Here is a 23,153-nt window from a genome sequence, read left to right as displayed (position 1 = left end):
TCTAAAAACTTTAATTTTTGTTTTTAACTGTACACAAGGTGGAACATTATACCGATCAAAAGACAACTTCAAGCTAAACAAAATTACATGTATAAGGGTAACGTTTCTTGCACAGTTTTTTTTTTTTCCTAATCATTATGACACACAAAAAAAGTATGTAGGGCCTAATTCGTTGTCAATAACACTTGTTAGTTTTAAGTTTGCTAAAGTACATTGCTTATTTATTTATGCACTATATACATAAATACATTATTAACTAGGAGATCCTTTCTAATGTTCTTTGTATTTTAGCAACAACTCAGATGCAGTGATACCAACCCGTAGAAAAATCTAATCTTGTGAGATTTTTCCACACTAAGTTTTTCGAAAAGGGATAAAGGGATATTATATAGGCCTATATATATATATATATATATATATATATATATATATATATATATATATATATATATATATATATATACTTGATTGTCAGCACAAAAATTATCTATGATCGGAATCTATCAATGTTGTTTGTCAAACTTTGTTACCAGAAAATGGTCGCTGCTGCAGAAGTAACTGTTAGGCTATTCTTCTTCTTCTTCTTCTTTTTTAAAGTGTGATCTGGTATATTTAACGGATGAAAGTACAACCCTCACCACGAAACGAGAAACAACCAACTTGGAAAACGGCACACAAAATGATCGGAGAATAAAGAAGTTCTAGTATCGTTACATTCATTAGAAGATGACGGCTCAAAGAAATTATGTAAATGTGTTTGTTTTCGGCAACATCTTCAATTGCCTCTTTCAATTAAGAAAAATACTTATTATTGAAATATTTGATAAACGTATAAAGTTGAAATTTACGGACAATTCACTCATATATTGAAGAAAGTGAGTAGACTAACATACATTAGTTTCATTTTTCATATTCAGTAAGTTTATTTTATTTTATTTTATTTTTTTAGTTATTTTCTTTACTTTTGTCGTTAGTGCAACGTGGGAAATTTTCGACCAAAATGGGAATTTCTCCCTCACAAGATGAGATTTTATAATGCTTCAGGTTGACACCACTGCTCATGCGGCGTAAATTCATGTTTAGACAGCAAAGGACATTTTAAAACAGAAAATGTAAAAGGGATTTGGAACATTTGGAATGGAATTAGAAAACAATTAAACCGTCCATTTCCACAGAAACACTACCTTTATATAAAGAGAACTTCAAGATCGGTTACAATCTGAATGACGCAAACTGTAGACAAAAGAAAAGAAACCCAACACCACACAGTCTCGATATATAAGACTCAAATTGTTGTATTTCTCAAGGGAAAAATAAGAAGTAATTCATCAATGAAGAAGTAATTCAAGTGCTCATTTTTGTTACTTGTCAACTGCACTTCAAATGCATCAACCTGTAGAACGGAACACAACGAGGAATTTGATAAGATAAATTTTCAGTAAAAATAGCAGTCAGTAATGGCATGCAAATAACCACGTAAACAACATAAAAGAAGAAAGAAGACGATTGTGAGAAAATTCTCGAGGTTACTCCCTCAAATAAATGGAAAAAAAAAAAAAGGAATGTTCCGGAACTTTACAAACAATGAAAATTGGAAGCTTTTGTTCGCGCGTTTGTAGAAAGAAAATTTGTACACAGTATATGAGAAGTCCAATGCAACATCGTCATCACGAAGGAAATTTTAAGTTCCTATATCATATGAAGAGCCTAACAATCAAAGAGTAATGCACTACAAGGCAATACAGTTTCTGATATGAAATCAATTAACACCAGCTGATATACTGAATGATAAACATTTTGTTAATATTGTGTCTAATTACTATAGAAAGCAGTATTATTTGTGCTTAAACAAGGAATAACAATAAGTCATTTACTTAATTGTGACGTCAACATTTCTTCGAAAAAAAAACTACACCAGAGAGCGGTCAATGTTTAACAGAAGATGAATTAGCAATATTTTTTTCTTTTTTTGATAATATAACTAGTCTCATCCTTCGGTCTTACGGACTTTTCTATAATTGATATCGGAAACACGATTTACTCGTTAAGTCGCCTAATTATCATTTCTCCTAACACTTTATTCGCTGCTATTCATAGGCGGCGCCAGGATTTTGGTAATGTGGGTGCAGGCTGTGAAGGGATAAGACATAGTAAAAAATATTTACATGGTACGCAATAAAAACTTTTTATGTGCATATTTAAAGAAACTTCATATACATGAATATAAACTTCATATAAAAGAAATATCAGAATTTTTAAGTGTACAAGGGATTTTTTTTTTCAATGGCATCAGTTACAAGAGCTTTGGTTGAAGACGTGGTTTTTATCCACCCAAGCAAAGTTCTTGTTGTTTTGATTTAATCATTTTAAGGGCAAATTAACATGCCGACATGCGTACATACAATAACTCAAGTAGCAATTACATCGCACTGTTCACAGGAGACGCTCTGCCAACACATTCTAACATTGTAGCAAGAACGTTCTGCATTATTGAGCCTTAAAGATCTCAAAAATAAACCCTAAGTTTTACTTCTTTTAAAAAGTAGAAAAACACTGTATGATAGCAAGTAACTTATAAGTCACTCAAATATATCCAAACATAGGAAACGATAAATATACAAAATATAAAGAATAATTGTAGAAAATCTGAAAATCGACGTTAATGTAGGTGCAGCTGCACCATCATATCCACTGTGGCGCCGCCTAGATACAAATTACATCCGCCATTTTCGCATCTGACCTAATTGGCATTCCGCCTATTGAAACACCCTTTATATAGTACATTCGATACTTTACATAGTGCAAGTACGACCCTGTAGGTCCTCCTGTAAACAGTTGTCAGGACAAAAATGGCAAAATACAATAGATTTATTATTATTATTATTATTATTATTATTATTATTATTATTATTATTATTATTATTATTCGGCCATTCCATTGTAACGGGTATTACATTTGGACGAATAGAAATTGTTATAGAAATGTCCTTACTGGGTTAAGATATATCAAACTTCCTCGAAACATCACCGTTTGTCTGTGTATTTTAGTAAACACTTAATTTGTTACATATACATGATACCACAACTCAGTGAGAATGAAAAATGTGGCGTAACGCGCGTTACAGCAATTGGACATGCACTTTCAGATGCATGTAAAGTTAAGCCAAGCTCTGCGAACGTCCAGCTCAAAATTTGTTTCCAATTATATGTGCAATTTTTTGAAAGTATGATGTTGTGAATATTACAATCAGAAATGCCATAAGTGTAATGGCTTTTATTTTAAAAAAATTTCAATACCGTAACAGGTGTTACACAAATTGTAACGGGTGTTACACAGTGCGAATGAACTTAAACCAACTTCACTTTTAATGAACATATTATGTAAAGAACAAAATATTACAATGTTAATAGATAAAAAATTACACATGTAATAGAGTGTAGGAAATAAAAACACAAAATAATAAACATATAAATCAGAAGAATGTGGGAAGCTTCAGTATTAAATATGTAGGTCTGTTGATACACTGATCATCAACAGAAGTCTATTCTTCTTATGCTTCAATGACATTAACTCTGGAACTAAATTGCTACACAACTTTTTTATTCTTTAATTTTCATAATCGGATTTGGCAGTTTACCAATCACATCATGAAAATGAATTATATTGTGCCGTACTGGGAAAATCAGCGCCCGGGCCGAGAGTATACGACGGCGCCCCCGTACATATTAGTAAGGTCGACAAACCAGCCGTGAAGTGACACTATGATTGGGACAAACCGTAAGAAACTTTTCCAAAATAAACCCTGCTTTTCCTTGATTTCGAGAATTTTTTATTACTTTTTTCCTTCCATTTTATATATGTGAATATGCATTTTCCTAACATGAGTAACATTATAGGACCAATTTCTAAAACAGGAAGAGGATTTAAGTGCATACTAATTTGTACTGATATGTGAAGTATTTTTTCTCTTTTTTCTTTCCTTTTCTTTTCCTACCGAATTTTTCGCCCCCTTACTTCGGCGCCCGGGGCTGTCGCCCCGCTAAACCCCCCTTACGACACGCCACTAGTATACTTTCTAAACTTCGGCGTAGTTCGAATTCCTTTTCGCCACAAGATTTCAAACACATAACTCTAATATCACCATTTTCGTCCGAAAGTCCTTGACGGATTCCAACTTGACGATAGTCTTTGTTACTTATTTCATCTTTCATTGCCAGCAAGACAACACAAACATCTTTCCTTTCATTCCAACACAAACACCTTTCCGCAAAGGGCTGATCACAACTTCATTCAGTAGAGTTTTTCTGGTTTCTTGATGAAAATCTGTCGTGCTGCAGCCTCTAATGATTTGCTAAACGAAGACTTTCAATAGCAGTGTATTGGGCTTTTGATAAAGAAGTAGACTTCTAATAAGTTATGAGTACTTAATTGAAATATGGCGCTTTTATGATATTTAATCACTACCTTGAGTGTGCGATTAACGAGGGTATGAGAGGGAGTCCCCCATCCCACGATATTTCCTAGATGTAATTTTCTCTTCATCACCTCCGGTTCAATGTCCCTTAATTCGCACACTGTTCACCCTTACCATAATTCATGTCTTCAGAAGAGGACCATCTATAACTTTACTAACTTCAAATTCTCTCTTTAGAGTCTTAGAGCTAGCCTAAGTGTACAAAATATCACTGTCAAACCAAGCTAACAATTCACGTGTAACACCCGTTACATTGGCAATGTAACACCCGTTACGCAGTTTTTGCCTATTAAATTATAAATATAATGATATTCATTTTCTTGTTGTATTGCTCATGTGCTCATTTTTACTTTTGCAAAAGATCTCTCTACTTCTGACTTTTAGTACAAGTTGTATAGAAAAAAATATATCTTTTTTGTAACGGGCGTTACATAATTACATTGGTACCAAAAGTAGTCAAATAGTAGACTACTTAATATACTAACAGCTTTAAAACTTCTGAGTTTCAGTTCCTAAGGTGTACGTGCTTGTCTACACCGCAGTGCAAGTGAATCAAATGCTTATTATGTGTTTTCTAGGGGTGTCCAATATTGTTGGTAAATTCACCCTTCGACTGGCTTCGTACAACATGGAATTTCAATCGTTCGAAAAGACAAAAACTAAAACTTTTTAACAAGAAATCGATCTGCATAGTAAATTTTGAACCTTTCTGGTCATTTTTATATAAATAACGAACAAAATATATTTAAAATAATTTTCTGTCCTTAGGCTCATATTTACGTGGAATGGCAGTATTATTATTATTATTATTATTATTATTATTATTATTATTATTATTATTGTTGTTGTTGTTATTATTATTATTATTATTATTATTATTTAGCATCTCAAAAATATGTTCCATTTTTCATTTCCCTCTTTCGCAGTCATTTTCAACCGGCTGATTATGATGTAGAAGCGTGCTTTTACGCTCAGAGCCAGAGCCAGGACAGGGAGAATAGGTTGAGCAAAAAGAGGAGTGGACCAGGAAGAAAACAAGTGTTGGCAGTGGACAAATAAGTCATGTATCTATGAATATTGTGTCAGTAAAACTATTCACTGTATATTGCTTGCCATCACCACTGTCTTTTACCAACACTTTTTTCCTGTCTACTCCTTATTCTTTCCATGTAGTTTACTGAGAATGAGAGCAGCCAACTATGATAAAGCATTCAGTTAGATTGTATTTACTTATTTATTGACATATGAGGAATGACGTTTCTTAGCGAGAACACTATTAGGGGAACTGAAAAAATGAAATCTTTCACTTTAACGTCCCATGACCATGCCCGTTAAGCTAAGGGAGACAATGATTAAAGCAAGTGAATGATACAAGAATTGGTAGAATGAGAAAGTGGGAGGAAACGGGAGTACTTCGAGAAAACCCTCGAGCACAATGTTGTCCACCACCAAGTTACTTGGGTGGGGATCGAACCGGGGGCTACGTGACAGAAGTAAGCGTTCTACTATTGAGCGAATGTGCCCCCAATGGAAAAGAAAACAAGGAAGTGGTCTGGGATCTGGAAGTTAGGCACCATTCTGGTATTTGACTAGTGTGATTGATAAAAACTAAGAAGAACTCTCACTCAAGACTACTGGCCTGAAAAAGTTCTTACACCTTTTCAACCGTATGCCCCCACCGGGAATCGAGCCCACTATCCATTTAGAAATAACTGCTCTATTTGGACTAGAAGTGATAGTAGATCTATCTACACTTCCAGTTTCAATATTAGATTTTTATTATTTGGATATTTCTCGTAGTTTCCGTTGAAATGAAGCTTAGTTGTAATTGTAATATATTCTCCCCCCCCCCCCCTCACATTTGAAACTCTTATATTTCGTTGCTACCTATATTAGTCTCTCATGCGTAAATGTAACTCTTGTGTTACGTTAAGATCACTGAGAAAACACATGGCCTTGGCAGTAACAGTAAAAGGATCGACATAGGAAGAGAAGCATGCGATCAGAATCTGAGAACAGAGGTTGTGAGAATCATTCTGTTATTATTAGAATTTTAGTTAAAATATTTTCCAGTTCCGTTTAAAACAAGATAAGAATAAAAGAACCCAAGTAATTATATTATTTACTTTAAAGGCCTTGTGTTTAGAGTGAAGTCTATGAATAAAACATTATGAGGATGATGAAATAACTGAGAGTGATAAAAAAATAAGTAGAAACTAGAGAAGAAAGTCTACATATGCACATATATATGTATTTCATTACGTACATTTTGGATTTGTAACTAAAGCGTATGAGTCACAAGTAATTTACAAATCTGATGTTCAATAATGAAGCACCTCATGAAAACTGTTTACCATTTTAAGTTGCTGCGTTCAATGCATACCTTAAGGTCCCCTTCATTCGCATCTACTGAGTGGAAACACTGAGTTGCGCCACTGCTTATGAAAAGACGAGCAACTGACAGCAGGTACCAAGACTTCTTGTTATTTTCTATTTCCCCACCCCTTTTATTGCCCATGTTATGAATGGTGTTGCCAGGACACATAGAAATACAACGAACACGCAGAAGCGCACATATAGCTATTCATGGTTCGAGATTTCAGTGTCCATTCGGCGACTATCCGGTTCATATAGTTCGTAGAAGCATTTCCACTGTCTCAAGTTATTCCACTTTGATAAGCAAGCACTTCTTCTTATTTTGCTGCTCAAAAAGAAGAAACGTAGAGGAAAAAAAAAAACCGAATGTCCGTGCATCCTATGCTATTAACGAGATTGCAAACTGGCCTGTATCATACTTTGTATCGTGATCTCTGTGCAGACAAAATGAAGTTCTTTAACTACTTCCGTATGTCGAAAATTTTTAGATATTTAGAACTAAATCCTTTTCATTGAGTGAGTTCCCTGGTTTTTGAAGATGCTGACATGAAGGGGAATATTTTAGATTCCCCGGATGACAGTTGGCCTGAACTAGCTTGAATGAGGTTCCTGAGAATTCACAGGACGGCTCTCTTTCTGCTAAGAGATTTGCCTTAGAGGAGGATTTGCATGAGAGCAATCCTGTCATTAGGACTATATACATATGCATATTATTTCCATACTTTTTTTTGGGGGGGGGGGGGTGTTGCAGCTCCAAAGTCAACATAAACTTTGTAATTAATTTCTCAATTTATATTCTTTTGTTAGACGCAGATAATACTCTTCCACTTACCTATATTTTTGTTTATATATTTTTAATACTTACTCCGGTGCTTGTGGTCCCTAGTTCGATCCCAGCTCGCGCCGTGTGGACTTTGTGGTGGACAAACACCGTGCTCGTGGGTTTTCTCGGGGTTTCCCGTTTCCTCCACTTTCTTCATTCCATCATTTCATTCATTTCTCATCATCACCGTCTCCTTTAGCCTAACCGGCATATCCGTGGGACGTAAAACTTAAAAATTTCATTTCATTTTTCATTTTTATTACTTAGAGTTCAACTTCATTTCAACACGTACGCTACTAGGCTACATGGCACGTAGATCTACAAACCACAGTACCTACCACCGGAAATCGAACCCGACTCCTGCAAGGGTGCAAGTTCCAAGCATTTAGCCACAAAGAATTCCATAAATATATATTTGGTTTTGTCAACAACATATTTCCGTCCTTTACTTCTTTCCTTGATGATTTATTATTATTATTATTATTATTATTATTATTATTATTATTATTATTATTATTATTAAATAATAATAATAATAATAATAATAATAATAATAATAATAATAATACATAATTCTGTAAAGACAATAAAGTGGAGCGTGCCAATATTTTTTTCAAATTAGTCTGGAAACCAAAAATGGTACATGTGTACCAGGTTTGGTTTTAGTAAACAGATTAGAGTCGAGATGGAATATTATTCTTTGGGACACAATTGATTACAGAAAACCGCTTCTCCCTACCTATTACTGTTTTTACCTTATAGTAATCAACGTTTAAACCGGAAGTAGTTGATTTATGCCATTTCTGATTTAAATAGAAGGCTAAGAGGGGAGATAGTACATTTGAAATGCTAAATTGATTACAAAAATACTTTTCGCTATCTATTATCGTTTTTATTCTATGGCGATCAACACTGAAAGCGGAAATGGTTGATTTCTGCCACTACCGATTTGAATAAAGTGTTAAAAGAGAAAATGCGAACTATTCTTAGAACGCTAAATCGATTCCAAGGAAATCGAACTTGTTCTCTTATCGGTTTTCTTTATATAGATTAATGTTGAAACCGGAAGTCGTACAGGATTTCTACCACTTCCGGTTTTAATACAGTATTAAGGATGGACATGGAAGATATTCTTGGAACACTTTGATTGATTGGATTGGAACACTTCAATCAAAGTGATTGGAACACTTGGATCGATTTAAGAAAAACCCCTTCTCGCTATCTATTATGGCTTTAGCTCTATAATGGCAACGTTAAAACCGGAAATGGTTGATTTTTACCACGTCCGGTTGATTAATCGTCTCCATTAACGAACTCGGACGAGATACCATAATCGCTCCACATATCTATTGCAAAAACAGAATATAACAATTTGGCATTTGTCCAAGAGTTATCGTAGGAGTAACGGACGGACGGACTAAGAATACAATATTATAAGTCCCGTTACGTGATAATAATAATAGTTATAAACGTATCCGGAAATGATTCATTTGGCATAAGGGGTGGCTGCTAATCTGGTGATGAATGACTAATACCCAAAGAACAAAACATAATAAACGACTAGGCAGAGTTGGATTTACCACTAGGCCCGGGGCGCAACGTTTTGAGGGGAGCACTTTGAATAAAAATTTAATTAGCAAGACGAAGAAAAGTGCAAAAATATAATAATAATAATAATAATAATAATAATAATAATAATAATAATAATAATAATAATAATAATAATAATAATAATAGAAGTCAAACAGTTTCCAAATAATAATTGATTTAGGAAGTCTATTGGCGTTAATCATTGGTCGTCGAAGCTAAATAGAATTTTAACATTCTACTTGCAGTAGACAGTAGCGAAGAGGCGGGTAATTATGGTGTACTGCACTTCCCTCGCAACCCGGTTTTATCAATTTGTGTGGCAGTTGTGATTATTTCTGCATGTGGGAGTTTTGTCCATTTGTGTGGGGGTTTTGTCCATTTATGTGGGGATTGTGACCGTTGCTATGTGTGGCTGTTTTGTCCATTTGTGTGGGAGTTATGACCGTTCGTGTATTTGGGAGATTTGTCCATTTGTGTGGGGGTTATGACCGATCGTGTGGGCGTTTTGACATTTCTTGAGTGTGGGGGTTTTGGCTGTGGGGGTTTTGACCGTTCGTGCGTTTGGGAGATTTGTCCATTTGTGTGGGGGTTATGACCGTTTGTGTGGGCGTTTTGACATTTCTTGAGTTTGGGGGTTTTGGCTGTGGGGGTTTTGACCGGTTCCCGCGATCGCCCCACCTTGCCCCTCCTGATGGTCGCCCTTGCAATCCGATTATTTTATTTCCTTTAATGAAATTCTTAGTGTTGGAATATTCAAATTATTACGGGCGAAAATTCAAAACGAATTTATTTCATTATTGCGCCAACGCATATCGTAAAGCTCATCATTCTCTGTAACTATTTCAAACAACAAGAAAAGATCGTGAATTTATAGTAATTAAAGTTTTTCTTCACAACATATGTAAAATGAAAATTCATTAAAATTTCTACTAAAACGAAATAAAGGTATGCATAAAATAAGTTTTTCATTATTATTTTCTATTGTGTTAAAAATTTCCCCCATCGGGAAGGGGTAGTAAACCCGCGACTAGGGCAGGCACGGAAAGATCAAGTGTGCATGTTTCGTCTGATCAGCACCTTTTCTTCTTTTCTTTCTTCCTTTTTTTTTAAAAAAAAAAAAAAAACATATACATACATTGGCATCGAGATACACTGGCAACCTTGTGCGGTGACCGCCACTTCAGTGTCCCCGTACGAAGACTACAATTTAAAGCAATGCTTTTCCTCGAGTGGAAGACACTGAGAGTTGCTCGAGACAGTTGCGCGAGAGCGGTCGGTGGCGGCAACCGTTTTAGTGGAAGCAACTGCAGTGGAAGCAAACGAAGGCAGCAATTTAAAGCAATGCTTCACAAGCAGTTGCTCCACCGAGTTGCGCCACTGCAGTGGATAAATATGAAGAGGGACTAAGTTTAATGTACAGCAAGCTCCCGTCTACAGCATACTAAAAAACGGTATAGTGTTCATGCAATGGTCACAAAGTTGGTGGTACCTATAGTAAGAACTGCAGTCTATCACTTTGACTGCCCATTGTCATGTTTGAGGGTGGACCATAGCGCCAACGTATGGTTGCCACCAGGACACGAAATTATATTCAAATAATACGTACCTAGACACCTCAATATTCACAAGATTTTTGTGAACCAAATCTGACTCCTGGCGAGAGAGAAAAAAAATGCGTGAACCACATATGGCTCACGGGGCCTCAGAGGAACAAATTTATATCTAGGCCCTGTGAGCTATATGCAGCTCACATGAAAAACAAGGAAATTGACACTTTTTTAATTAATAATACATTGTTGCATACCAATAAAATTGTAAAAGAAATATTTTAATGGTATGCAACAGTGTATCATTAATTTTTAAAAAGTGCGAATTTCTTTCTTTTTCATGTGAGCCACATATGACTCACAGGGCCTAGACGTAAATTTGTTCCTCTCAGGCCCCGTGAGCAATATGTGGCTCAAGAATTTTTCCCGCCAGGAGCCAGATCTGGTTCAAAAACTTCGAATATTGAGGCCTCTAAGTACGTATTATTTGAATATGCTAAATTCTAAAATGCGAAGTATCACAGCTGAATAAAGGCCAAATCAAATTGCATTTTCGTATTTTCAGCAAGTTAACATTTTCACATATTTTCCGTGTATCTGGATGTTTAATTCGAAAAGCTAAAGGGAATGCAATGTAGTCACACAGTTGACTCAAAACATCGTATTGAAAAAGAAAACATAATCCTTTTCGTAGGACCTCAGGTAAGTGCCAAACAAAGGTCAACGCGTGAGCCATATAGAGTCTACGGCTCACGGGGCCCCACAGTCAGTTTTAGTGTGAGTCATATATGGCTCACGGGGCCTCTCGGAGCAGTTCAATGTGCTATTCTACGATTAACAATACACCGCTTTCCATTCCGAATGTATATACATTCTTGCTCAAAAAATCTTGGCCACCTAACTTGCTTTAAAAGGCGATATTCGTACAAAACCTAAAAATTGGGCACTAAATATAGATTTCAATTGGCCAAAGGAAAGCCACATTTGCTTGATTTAATTCCGACTGTAGGTAAGAGAGTGCAGTTCTTTTCAAAGAGAGAGGAATGAGTATTTTTTTTTTAAAATTTATTTATTTGTTTGTTTAATATACCTTAGCCAACCCCAAATTGCTTTAGTTAAAGAAGGAAGTTTATACACTGATATTACTTTCTAGATCTAGAAAACCTAGGAAACATGTAACACACAAAGAATTTAAAAAAAAAAAAAAATTACGCACATGTGGAATTAGTTACTGAGGTATAACAAAATTTCCTCGCTAAATCTGAACACAAAACTGCACATTATACGCAGTAAAATACAGTATAGCATAGTAGTATGAAAATTGTTCGCTGTCAAATTCAAATATTACCTTTTACAGTATGCATTTTGATACTATTTTCAAATAATAATAATAATAATAATAATAATAATAATAATAAACAGACGTAACAACATGAACATTAAAACGAGGTGAGAGAATTATAATATCGAGGATAAAATGTTAAAAAATATATTATCATCATTAGTCTAACTCAGCAATCTCCAACAGTATTGCTCTGTGACGTTGCAGTCTCCTACTCGTACTCTTAGTAAACTACACAGAGACAACACGAAAACGACAGCGAAACTAATGCTGATAGAAGACAGTGGTAAAAAACAAACAAAGAATGGTTGATAGATTTTGCAATTGCTACTTCTTAATTCATGACAAATCGAGAACTGCAAACACCTCGTTCCCTCCCCTTTCTTACTCAAATTCTTCTCTGTCCTAATTGTCATCGCAAAATACTGTTCCTACGTAAGGCGTGTACCCACGTGGAGAATACACCGGGTCCAGACACGCCAAAAACTAAAAAAAAAAAAAAAAAAAAAAAAAATCGTAATTTGACATATCTACATTTGTACATTTTCCTAATAAAACTATACTTCTTTAGCAGAGAAATAACTGATATAGACTAAAAACTAAACCTTACTCATCATACATACTATTTCTTTTCTTATAAAAACAATCATTTTTCTTGAGAATATGCAGTATTTTTTTTTTTTTTTTTTTTTGCTGTAGAATAACACATGTTCGACACTTCATAAACATAGTGTCTTGTATTATTGGACCCCTTCCCAATAAAAATTTCTGGGTACGCGTCCCTCCTATCTCATACATCGCCCAGTTGCAAGTGAATGTCAAATCCAGTAATCCAAATATTGAGAGCGTTCTGACTCCACAGTGGAAAGCTTCCTCAATCAGATTTCGTTTTTGTTCCTGTGGTATACAGTCTCTCTACGGTCAAATCCAATGTTCCATAACAACCTATATGTACTAGTTAAACCCTAAAATAATGGTTTTTATCTAAACCTGAGCCTAAGTAGTATTATTTGTAGACAATTTGAGAAGACAATAAATAAATAAATAAATAAAGTGAAGGTATAAGTTTGTAGGAAGATAATTTTATCCAAAAATAAGGAAGTTATGAGTTCTAGTGATAACAATGTTGACAAGTGAACATAACACGTGTTTGCAAAGTGTTTCAACTATTAATTCCTGTGACAGCTCAGAAATTGGAATCCAAAACATCTTTTTCGAAACTTCTTCGTGGTTATATAGTTAGCACATATGTCTCTGGCGCAGAAGATGCAAATTCGGTTCTTTGTGGAAGTAATGTTGTTTGAATACACATTAACCTGTAGGTTCATGTCTTTTATAAGCCTTGATGTTGAAAGGAGCATTAAACTCCAAACCAACCAACCGAAACGTCGTTTGGACTATATACTAATACATTTCAAATGCTTTCACAAACGTTTGAAAAACTAAACATTATTAGCAAACCTTAATTAAAATGTGTACATACAAACAAGTCAATCTTAAAATGTTTATTAACATACACAAATGTTTATATATTTACTAAGAAAGTTTCTTTAAAAGTTTACTTAATTCAATATTTCAAAACACATCATTTTCTAATTAACTACTTCTCAAAACATTTCACTGGCTGTCTCAGAAAACAATTAGCTACTTAAACGTTTTCCAAAACAATTAGCTAATTAAAAGGTTTCTAAAGATGTTTAGCTAACATTTTTCAAAATGTTTAGCTACCTAAACGTTTCTGAAAATATTTAGCTACCTAAAAGTTTCTTAAAATATTTAGCTACCTAAATGTTTCTCAAAATATTTACCTAACTAAATATTTTTCGAAGTATTTAGCTAATTAAACGTTTTTCAAATTATGTAGCTAATTAAACTTTTTACAAAACATTTAGCTAATTAAACGTATCCAAAAATATTTTACCAATAAACTGTTTAAGCTAATTAAACACTTCTCAAAATGTGTAGGGAAACATTTTTCAAACGTTTAGCTGCTTAAACATTTCTCACAATGTACTCCAGACTTAATATTTACAAGATGTTTAGTTAATTGAACACCTTCCATGTTTCGCTAGTTAAACGTTTGCAACTTTTTAACTAATTAAGGATTTCGCAAAACGTCTGGGAATTTAACAATTTATCAACTTTAACTTAATTACACATTTGACAAATTACGATTTATTAAACAGTGGCACTCTATAAATAACACAATTCCATTTCATTTTCATGTTTTATTTTCCCAACAAATTGTGTTTTATCAGGTCTCTTAAGATATTTTTAAAAAATAATAAAAAAGCTACGATGCAGTGGCGTAAGCAAACGGTTTTATCCCCCCCTTCATGAACAAGACTTACATATATAACAACAACCTAAATGATATGAACTTGGGAGTTTGAACCACCCCTTAAGGAAATTCTGCGTACACCACTTCTACGATGGAAATAAGAGAAGATGTGTAATTGAAGACTTTCATATTACGTTGTAGTTTTCAACATACTGTCGTGTGACACGAGAGAGGAAGAAAAAACAACCCATGTGAACAATAGGACAGCATGGAAAGCGAGAGCCGACATCAAGAATGCACTTCCGGAGAAAGACAATAGCAACGAACTAAAATGTCAAGAAACATCTGACGCAGAAAAAAACAAAGCACGTATAGCTCGCAATTTCACTCAATAATCTTGGCAAAAACATAAAATAGGTTTTATTATAAAAGTAAGGAAAAAGCATGATAAATAAAACCGCTAAAAACAAAGAAACTGCCTTCATTTCAGAAAATAACGGCCAACCGTAGAAAATATAGTACAGCAACGAATATTTTATTCCTCTAAACCAGCGTTTCCCAACCTTTTTCAACTTGCGGCACACTCATCTATATTATTATTTGCAAATATAGAATACCGTTCTTTCTTTTTTTGTTTTTTTTTGTGTGTGTACGTGCGAAGATTAGGCAGAATGGGAATTCCTGTTCTGCCTAAAAATAAGGTAAGAACAACCATGTCCTACAAAATGCTGGAGGGTAATTAGACAGAATAGGAAGACATCAGAAATGAAAATTGATGGAGGAAAAAAACTTAATTGACAAAGAAACAAGAAACGACATCGGAAACGTCCTACTACAAAGTGATACGACGAAGTGAATAAGGATTATGGAGTAACGTTCCAAAAATTGCCCAAGATGGATGTTTGTGAAGAAAAGTTCAAAAGATCTTCATCCAGCAGCGAATTGACAATAGTTGAATTGGTCATGATTATATTAGGATACGTACGTGGACAAAATCACTACTGTCCTGAAAGGAGATGAGAATAAGGGCTTGAACACCCGTTCACAAGATGCTTGATTAAATTCTGCGTACGCCACAGGTCCAAAGAGAACTAAACCCAAACTATACACAGCAAATCACTTGGTGTAAACATTCGGCTACTCCATACACTGTCATGAGCAAAAGTGGGTACATAAACACCCATTGCTCTCCGGTCAATAGCGGATTAGCAACTTAAATTTAGTCTTCTTTGTCGTATACAGGACGAAATTCCCTGATCAGTACTGAAAACTGTATTTCAAGTTTGTTGGACATTACAACCAAAAGAATGTCTTCGGCGCAGCCGCGGATCATTTCACCAAATTCTTCTTCCGCTCTTTCCTCACTCATGTGGATCGTTTCTGCTAAAGTCCCGAAATTCTTTCCCTGTTACATTATTCTCCTCGAAGTCATTCTTAACCATATCCATTTATTTCCTTCTTGGTCTCCCTCTACCTCTCTTTCCATGTACTTCCATTGTCATCACTTTTCTGACCACATAGTCCCTTGTTCTTATTAAGTAGCAATACCAGTGCACTCTTCTTTCTTGCATCATCTCAGATATTTCTACAACTCATTGGTTGTTTCCCTTAATCTCTCATTCCTCACCCTTGCCTCTTGTTATTCCCCATATCAGGCGAAGCATTCTCATTTCGGTCCTGTACTTTCTTTTTGCCCATGTTTCTGCTCCATATATCACTGTTGATGTAATCACAGTCTCGTAAATCACCCTTTTATTCTTTACCTTAATTCTGAACTCCACATACTTTCTTCCTATTTCCCCTTTCCTTATGCATTTTTTTTTTTTACTTCATTCAATTGTTCTTTCTGTGGCCTTACTTATTCATTGTCTCTTTCATTGAATTCGGGATATGCCAATTTCTTCCTTTTAATTTTAAATGCCTATCTTCCAAAGACTTCCTTAACTCCACTTTCCATTCAACTGCTTCCCTTATTTGTATTGCATAGTACGAGGTGCATTCAAATTATGACACGTCCATTTTTTCTCTCAGGACTAGTAAACAGTTATCACTCTCACCGCTGCCGCCAGAGTTCTGTGTGTTGTATGATGTCGCTATCTGTCACGAATTGACAACGAGTCCTCGCGTATCTTAAAACAAACAGTACGTTTCTTCTATCCTGAGGGGGAAAAAATGCATGAGGATTCCTTCACTAAATCGTCCATTTGAAACTAAACGCCATCGGGCTCAAACATTTTTTATATATATATATATATATATATATATATATATATATATATATATATATATATATATATATATACACATATATTGTATTAGTATTTTTAATAGCATCACTATAAAATGTGAGTAATTTTGTTTCTATTGGCTGCTTGCTTCTGTTTGTTCCCCTGCGTGTGTTTCATATATACAGCATTCATTTCGTATTTAATTCATTAAGATCTAATACTGGAGCAAAGCTATATGATTTAAGCCACTTTCTTACGACAATGCAGTATAACATTTGGTAATTGAATTTCTAGCGCTACCTGAATAAGTCTAGCAAAATATAGATTAGGCATGAGAAAAGCAACGTAATCTGAAGAGGTTTATATATTATGCAATCATCTCTGACTCTCTTCTTTATTCTCGCCTGAATTCACATGTCCCATGATAGGAAAACAGGAACTAAGCTAGAGCGTACACTCAATAGTTCATTGTTGAATTTTGATTACTGAGCGAACTCTCTTGGTTGTACAGTACAGTATTTGAAGATGATTTTCAAGCGGTGTTTTACATGAAAAATGGATTTGACATTGACTTGTAGTCAGGCAACAAAAGCACTAAACGAATTATTGTCTCCAATATTATTGCCCATCAAATTCTTACATAAATCGCAGTCACAAAGAAATTGTATACGCACTCTGCACGCAGATTTAAAGCCAACAAGGAAGATGTAAATTATTGTTAAGGATGTCGCATTTTCTGAAGACTAAAATGAGAAAGCACTTATAGAATATATAGTTATAAACAGTTTTACTGAATTACAGAATTAATTTCCAGACATCAAGACGAATTCCTACTTCTTTGCTTCATATTCCCCAACCAAAGCAAAGATACAGAAACAACATAAGAGGAGAAAGAACATCTCAGACTCCATTAAAAAACCTGCCTAAAAATTAAATCACGCAGCTGCTCAAGGATGTTATAAAATAGAGGATCTGCCCATACAAGACAATCGTGAAGTCATACATCACAGCTTCGCCTACTCTGGCCACTCCGAGCCACTAAAATCGCAATATTTCGAGCCAACAATCATGGCGGAAACGAGATTAGCCAATCAGACGTGCCGGCTCAGACGATGCTCGGTTGTTTTTCGGCTTCATTGAGTTCATATGATGAAGATACCTATGGGCAGATCCTCTATTTTATAACATCCTTGCAGCAAAAAGCTGATTATTATTACTTTAATAATATACTAGTGATAAGAGTGAATTATTATTAGAAGCAGTAGTTGTGAGTATGTTGGCTCAACACCAAAGCGCTTAAGACTCATTGATTCGATCCCAGGATACAAGAATTTTGTCAGACAGCATACTATAAGTTCTTTTCTTCTCCGCTTTCTCATTCCACCAATATAATTCATGCGTCACTATTTTACTCTTGGTCACTGGCCTGTCGAGTCACCGAGCCTGGTGAGTCATGAAAACTAAATAGTGTTGACAGCGTAGTGTTCACTCTGAATCGTGAAAACAATCAGGGAGCTAAGAAATCTGAGCGTACTGAATTTCACTGAAGAAAACCAGCAATATACTAATCGTGACAGATGTTGTTGTTTTTTTTCAGGGCGCGGCATGGTAGCTCAGTGGCAGAACTCTTACCTCTAGTACGTGGGATCTTGGTTCTATCCCCGGCCAAGTAAGTTTGTGGTGGATAACATCATGTCCGTGGGTTTTCTCAGGATACTCCCGTTTCTTCCCACATGATCATTCCACCAATTCTTCCACCATCATTCACTTGCTTCAATCATCGTTTCCCTTAGCCTAAAGGCCATAATCGTTAAACTTTTTTTTTTTTTTTTTTTTTTTTTTTTTTTTTAAAGGGGGGAAAAACTTTGCATTTCAGATCCTATGAAGTAAGCAATAGCTGATACGTCCTCGTACACCATTGATCAACGCGTTATTGCGAGTTGTTGGGTGCATGAGGGGAAATAAAACAGGAAATATAAAGCAGAAGTTCTTTGTGGCTTTGTAACGCGGTTTCAACGGGACCCTGCTCTCAGACAAACTCTTTTGAAATGTGAACGTGGCGTGGTTATCGCACAGCATCAATTTTATAGGTTTACAAAACGATGCGTCTTTCTAGGTATTCAATTTTATCTATCTGTTAGTATATTTCTCATCTTTTGATAGTTCTTTTCTTTCTTCGTCAAACGCAAATACTATATACTACATAATTACGTTCGGTAAACGAGCTTCGATATGTTTACCTTGCACAGTGACATACATCCTTAGACGCGAATTGGTAAAGTTAAATCATAAACTTACAGTATAACAGGCACCGTTATCATTTCAATTTCAAATCCATGTTTAATAATAACAATTAAAGTCAGAAACGTGTCGTTTGTAATTGCGTTATTATCTACACCTTTTGCGTTATAAATATTTAAAATAAGTTCGCATGTTTGTGAACAATTATTTTTCTGCTATCTCACGATACGCAAAATAGGTTCATGATTATGAAAAAGCGTATTATTGCATCAACACGTTACTTTATATAAAACAGTTTTCCTTCCCTACAAAACAAATTGCAGTAGCTACATTCAGTTTGTAAATGAAACTAAATTCTTCAGTTTTACATCCCTCGATTATGCCAAGTAGGCTAAAGGAAAGGGTCATGATGAGTAATGAATACAATGATTCAATGAATAAAATGGAAGGAAACGGGAGAAATCCAACGCACACGGTGTTTGTCCACCACAAAGTCCACTTGGCGTGAGGTGGGATCGAAACCGGGACCCCATGCAACACAGGTGAACAATCTACCACTGAGCCACCGCGGCCACTTTACATTTAGTTTGTGTTTGCAAGAAATTTCATAAAGGAAACGTAGGTGGCCAGTGGCGTATTTAGGGGGGGGGGACTTCCGGGCTTACGCCCCCGAAATCTTACTTACTATAGTAAAGTATATGAAATATCTTGCAGAATTTTCACATTTTCAGGCGCTCCCCCCCCCCCCCCCCGAAAGTTAGCAAAGCCCCCTGAAACAAAATCGTAAATACGCCACTGTAGGTAGCCTATAATAAAGACATTCAGACATTAATCCCCTTTGTTTCAAAATTAAAGCTCATGAAGTCCTACTTGACTATAACTAAATGCAGTTCAATTAGCAATTTTATCAAGTTACACTAAGGTTGCATCTTTTTCTCGGAAAAATTTTCGCTTTAGTCAACGGTTACCAGGCAGGTACGCAGCAATTTATTTCCTGGGTGAGGTGCAGGTCCAAAGCTTTTCGGGGGGTCCAAATTTAGTATGAGGGTAGATTGTATTAATAATTTTGAAATTACCCCTAAAATCAAACTAATAGATTATACCGCATTATAGGAATTTAAACAAAGTATACACTACATATAGAAAAAATGAAATGAAACCTTTAAGTTTTACGCCCCATGGTCATGCCGGCTAGGCTAAAGGAGACAGTGATCATGAGAAATGAACGAAATCGTGGAATGAGGAAAGTGGGAGGAAACGGGAGAACTCCGTGAAAACCCACGCACACAGTGTTTGTCCACTACAAAGTTCTCTTGAAGCGAGTTTGAATTGAACCATGGATCCCATATACCAGAAGTGAATACTTTAAAGCTACCGCGGCCCTCACTGTACATATAGAAAACACTTACAATAATAATAATAATAATAATAATAATAATAATAATAATAATAATAATAATAATAATAAAATCATAACCATTTCCCAAACACAGTCCAGCAAAGAACGTATTCCTTTTAAAAACTTTCACTATTTGAGATTTATAATGAAGAAATTATGAAATAATAAAATAGCTAAAGGATTTTTCGAGAAATTCATCCAAAAAATCTCAGTCAAACTTATTCAGGATTTTCCCAAACGAAATACTAAAATGAGATCAGTAGTTTGACGTCTAATGAATGAATGGCGTACGTGTTCGACGTGGGAGACTTAAGTTCGATTCCCGGCGGGATCTCATGTGGTTCTAATCCCGTTAAGCTGTAGTTGCACGTCTTATACAGTCTCACTGTTGTAAAGACCGCTAAACTCTAATGTAATCCAATATGTAGATCTGTTAGCGAAATATTTAACTTAGGAAATACGGGCACTAATATCTGAATCGTAAAGACCGTCAAAAATTCTCACCTCCATCAAAAAAACTATTCGGTTCTGTCGATCAATGAATTACCTAGTTTATTTTTGAGTTTAACGTCCATTTCAGCAGCGAGGCTATATGAAAAGGGATCTACTGATTAACGTGGAATCCGAACCACATGACCTCCCACCAGGAATCAATCCCGGGTCTCCCACGAGGTCATGGCTCCTTACTTCCAGGGGCGGAACCAGGGGCCGATCGGGGCAATCCCCCCCCCCCTCAGAAGAGAAACTCGTCCCAGAGTTTGGAGCACTTAAAAGTAGCTCTAAGTAGCAGTATTACAACTCCCAGAAGTTCGTCTTTGATCCGCCCCTGCTTATTTCTGGGAAGTAAAAAGAGTTAATTGACGTTAAAAGGAATTCTAAGGCGGGGGGAGCTATAACAAAAGAAACTACTTTATTGTATATATACTTCGGTTCTAATAAACTCTTTTCAACTAACGTCTTAACCGACTTTAACACAGCATCCATTGAGATGTTGAATGGTCTGACTCACTGGCGTCTCTGGCATTTAAAATTTGGGGGGGACACCAAAGAAAGTGATTTAAATGGTAGTACCTAGCCCAACTTGTTTATTATTTTCGATTTCATTTGTTACCTTTCTGGTGTCCTTCACGGGCCCTTTGAGACATATCAAGAACTGTGTTATAATTGTTTCACAGCCTGAACATTATATTCCAAATAAATATAATTATCTTTATTTATATGTTATTCTGTCGTTAGTAAATAAATTAAATTAGAATAGAATATTGGATATTTTGTACTTCAAAATATTGGGGGGACGTGTCCCCCTCGTCACCCCCTCCCCCCGCCAGAGACGCCCGTGGTCTAACTCAAAGAAATAAGATCTTTTTGAAATTTAAATCGCACCACCAGGAAGGTACGCTATATCGACTTTTTGGGTGCCTCTTCAATCATGCATCCTGCTTGCCCCACTCCCTAGTTGAGGCCCTGCGTGAATACCGGGATGGCGCCACACAAACAAGCTCATGCGCGATTCCTTCTTTCGCGCATCCCGAACTGAGTATATATTTCAAGCAAAGGGCAGTAACTTCTTCTCAACAACAAACAGGATTACAAACTTAATATTCCATTGTCGCGAGTTCGATTACCAGTAGGTACCTAATTTCCATTAGTCAGTTATCGCTAAAATACAAAAATAAAATAATGGAATCGCATTATACAAGCAAGTACAATTAATCGTTGTAGGCCATAATATTCGATTATGTACAGTAACTAAACAACAACAAAACGAACTTTCTGAATTTCTACGAGTGTTGTCTTATACATAAGGGATCGTTTCCTATCGCTAGCTCAAATCTCTACAAAATACATCGTCAACAATAGCATTTATATAGAGTAAATAAAGTATAAACAATAAGATATATTTACAGCAGAATCCTTAATTGGTAAGAAAGATTACTGAAACACAGTGCACTCACCCGCGCGATAGCTCTCCCAGCCACAAACACAAACCGCTTGTGAAATTCCTTCCTGCAAACGGAAAACAACCTGTTGCGCGGCAAGATCTCTTCTTCACAATACAAAACGCTTAATTAACTTAGTTCAACAATAAATAATCTATTTTTACTTGATGAAATTTTATAAAATTGATGTTAACAGTATTATCGTTCTTAATCACTTTCTCTGAAGAAACACTTCACAATTGCAATGTTCACAAGTTTGCCGCTAGTCTCTTATTAATCACTTTTTCTTCTCCCTCACACCCACAACTGCTGCTCCCGTCTCACCTCTATTCCGAACATGAAGCAAAGCGAGGTCGCGACGACTGGACAATGTTTTGCAGTTGGCCGGATACAATGTTACTTGATCCAGCCACTACGTGGCGCAAAGATCGACCGGTCTTCAACTTTATACTATATTTTCTAAGTGCGTCTCCGAGCAACAAAATCTTCAGGTATGACATCATCTTACAAAGAAAGCTCCCGTGAAATAATCGATTTTACTATGTACGTATGATTTTTTTTTACACGCTTGGATGAATAGCTCATTGAAAATAAGCTTGTTCTTGTATATAAACATTTAAATTCTCTACTGAGGTTGGGGCCACATTGTCCGTCTATGACCGTGATAAATTTGTTGACCCTAATAGTCTACCTACCTGCAAATCGTTTGATAGAAAGGGTGCGTAAATTTCTACTCCTTGCCCCAATTTATTGGAACAATAAAATAATCTTACTAAAAATGGAGAGGATATAATGAACTATACCGACAAACTGTAAGAGGTGATTCCTCACAACAAAATAAGAGAAAAAATTCATATGAACTTGTGGGGAAAAGTGCATAATTTCAGAGTTAGGGCTGTCCAAAATCGCGA

The 23,153-nt window shown here is 35.6% G+C and overlaps 1 protein-coding gene across 1 annotated transcript in view; it reads right to left on the bottom strand.

Moving 5' to 3' along the window:
- The window catches only part of LOC145664733 (multiple inositol polyphosphate phosphatase 1-like), a 94,171-nt gene extending 71,558 nt beyond the window's left edge, over nt 1–22,613 (bottom strand). The window contains exon 1 of the mRNA XM_081731621.1: nt 22,258–22,613. The gene's annotated coding sequence lies outside the window, so the exon portion shown is untranslated. The remainder of the gene's footprint in view (nt 1–22,257) is intronic.
- Between the last annotated feature and the right edge of the window lie 540 nt (nt 22,614–23,153).

The sequence above is a fragment of the Thermobia domestica genome, chromosome 11, assembly GCF_964235325.1.
Source record: "Thermobia domestica chromosome 11, izTheDome1.hap1.1, whole genome shotgun sequence".
In the NCBI taxonomy this organism is placed as follows: domain Eukaryota; kingdom Metazoa; phylum Arthropoda; class Insecta; order Zygentoma; family Lepismatidae; genus Thermobia; species Thermobia domestica.
Note: the sequence above shows the minus strand (reverse complement) of the source record. Positions and strands in the feature narration are given on the sequence as shown.